Source organism: Carlito syrichta, unplaced genomic scaffold (assembly GCF_000164805.1).
Source record: "Carlito syrichta isolate Samal-C Ts95f unplaced genomic scaffold, Tarsius_syrichta-2.0.1 Scaffold307198, whole genome shotgun sequence".
In the NCBI taxonomy this organism is placed as follows: Eukaryota; Metazoa; Chordata; class Mammalia; order Primates; family Tarsiidae; genus Carlito; species Carlito syrichta.
Window position 1 is genome coordinate 260,002 of NW_007251294.1, and position 2,653 is coordinate 262,654.

General features: G+C 35.8%; 1 protein-coding gene across 1 annotated transcript in view; it reads left to right on the forward strand.

The window, feature by feature from the left end:
- EPB41 (erythrocyte membrane protein band 4.1) overlaps positions 1-2,653 on the forward strand; it is a 212,634-nt gene that overhangs the window by 94,193 nt on the left and 115,788 nt on the right. The gene's annotated exons all lie outside the window — the stretch shown is intronic.

The following is a 2,653-nucleotide window of genomic DNA, read 5'->3' on the forward strand; positions in this document are numbered from 1 at the left end:
AAAAAAAAAAAAAAAAAAAAAGAATTTTAAAGTTCTTTTTTCCAGAATTATATTTTCAGGATTTTGGTCTTTCAAGAGTTTAACACTCAGTATTATGGCATTGGGAGTTGTGTCTTTCAATATTATGATTGACTCCTATCTTAATCATTTCTTCCTAAATGTGGCAAAGAGATCATATCAGAGATACCCAGAATACTGAATCTGGGCAAGTGTCATAACTGCGTGGGAAACTTGGAATTGCTATAGCTCTATGGTTAAAAATTGCAAGATCTGATGAAGCACTAAAAAGAGTTCTAAGAAATGTCAATGGCTCAGATTTCACATTTAATAGTTTATTGAATTGTTTGCTTCATTCATTAATTCAGCAAGCATTTGTCGAGCATTTATTGTGTCATGTATTTCCCACTGCTCATATTCTGCTTTTACCATCTTTGTTTCTTACACATTTTGAAGGCACATTCTCAAAGTGATTGTCACAGTGGTTTTCTATGCCTTGCTCTTCAAAATATGGTCAGTTGGCTGGCAGCAGCATTCTTGTCAGGAATACAGAATCTTAGGTCCCATTCACAACCTGTAGAATTAGACCACGTCTAGCGATTTGCTACCTAGTGGCATGACCTTGGACAAGTTACTCTCTGAGTTTAAATTTTCTCAACTATAAGATTAGGTGATTTGTCTTTCCTGTTGGATTGTTGAAAAACTGAACTGAGTGAGCTAATGTGGATAATACCCCTGATGTGGGGCCCAGCACAGAAATGCCTCCTTCCCTTTTCATGTTTTTTTCCATGTATGCACAATTCTTGGTTTAGCTCATATTTTATCTATCTATCTATCTATCTATCTATTTATTTATTTATTTGAGTTTCACTCTGTCACCCAGGCTGGAACACAGAGGCATGATTATGGCTTACCACAGCCTCAACCTCTTGGACTCAGGCGATCCCTTTGCTTCAGCCTTCCAAGTTGCTGGGATTATAGGCACACACCACCCCAGGCAACTAATTTTTAAAATTTTTTTGAAGAGATGAGGTCTCACTATGTTACCCAGGCTGGTCTCAAATTCCTGTGTTCAAGCATTCCTCCCTCTTTGGCCTCCAAAGAACTGGGATGACAGGTGTGAGTCACTGTTCCTGGCCTAGCTCATATTTTAAACAATTGTTTTTCTTGAATTTTTCTTTCATTATACTGGTTCAAGTTAAATCAAGAATGTAAACTCAATGATGACACAGACCTTGTTTGTTTTGTTTGTTTACTGTTGTATTTCTAGCACCTACCACAGGATCTGTGCTAGGTGCTTGATAAGTACTTGTTGAATGAATCAATGAACATTATGTATTTAAAATTTTATTTATTTATTTTTGTTCTTTGCCATTCTCAGTAACGTGATGAAATATATCATGCATTTGAAGTAAATTTGCTCAACTAAATATGAAGAATGCCTTTGCAGTTTATATTTATCAGATATAGTCAGTGAAATTAATTCATTAAAATAACTTGTTAATACCTACTACATGCCAGGTATTATTCTAGGCATTGGATGTATACAGTGATAAAAAAGATGTTCAAGGTTTCTGTCCTCACAGAACTTAACATTTTAGCTGGGGAGAGATAGAGAAGGACAATAAGCCAATAAACAAATAAGCTAACAAGATAATTGCAGATAATAAATGCAGTAGTCCTGTGAGAGTATCTGGGAGAGTGAAGGCCGCTACTTAGCTAGGTGTGTCCGGGGACGTCTCCCTAAGCAGGTAACATCTGACCTGAGACAGTAACTATGTGAAGGGAACCAACTTCAAATAGCCAGAAGAAGAGCATGGTAAGTATGGCAAGTGTGCAGGGCCTGAGGAGAGAATGAGCTGAATTCAGAATGCTAACATTCAAATAAAGTTACTTATTTAGGGCAGTCTGAGTGCGTGGGTGTTTACAACTTGTTGATCACAATCAGTTACAGACTACTTTGTTCCTTCTCTATTCCCACTGCTTTGTGAGGACTAGCCTTTAAATGTTTGAAAAAGATTACTTCATTTAAATAGTATAGAGAAGATGAGAAGACAATGTAAATGCTACTTTTTGAGTGATGGGCAGAGAATACTTTTAGATATAGCAGTGAATAAAAGTATAAGGTCACCAAGTCAACTACATAGCTCAGTGTTTTAAAAGTCCCTTTATGTATTGGTTATTCTTTAGTAAACTAGGCATGATAATGCTCCTTGACTATTATTGTGAGGCTTAACTAATATTAATGGGATTTTGAGATCGAGAAGCTAGAAGCTGAGTTTGAAATATGTAAAGTCTACAGTCTGCCTTCTCTTCCTTCCATACAAGTAAATCAACATTTGTTTTCTAAATATTTCTTCTATATCTCATTTTTCTGTTTTCCTCTACTGTGATAGTTTTACTTCCTACTCTTAAAAATGCTGAGTTTTCAAAATCATATCTATCAAAAAATGACTCAAGAGCTCAAAATGGGATACTTCTGAAAGAGGTTATAATTTGGTATTGTAACATGAAAACCTAAGGAATTTTTTGTGATTATTTTAATTGTATACTTGCCACTGCTGATGTCAAGTCTGATAACAAATGATCAAAGTTTTACATTTGCTATTTTCTTTCCTCCTTTCTTTCTTTCTCTATCTCCCCCCCCCCCCCCCCC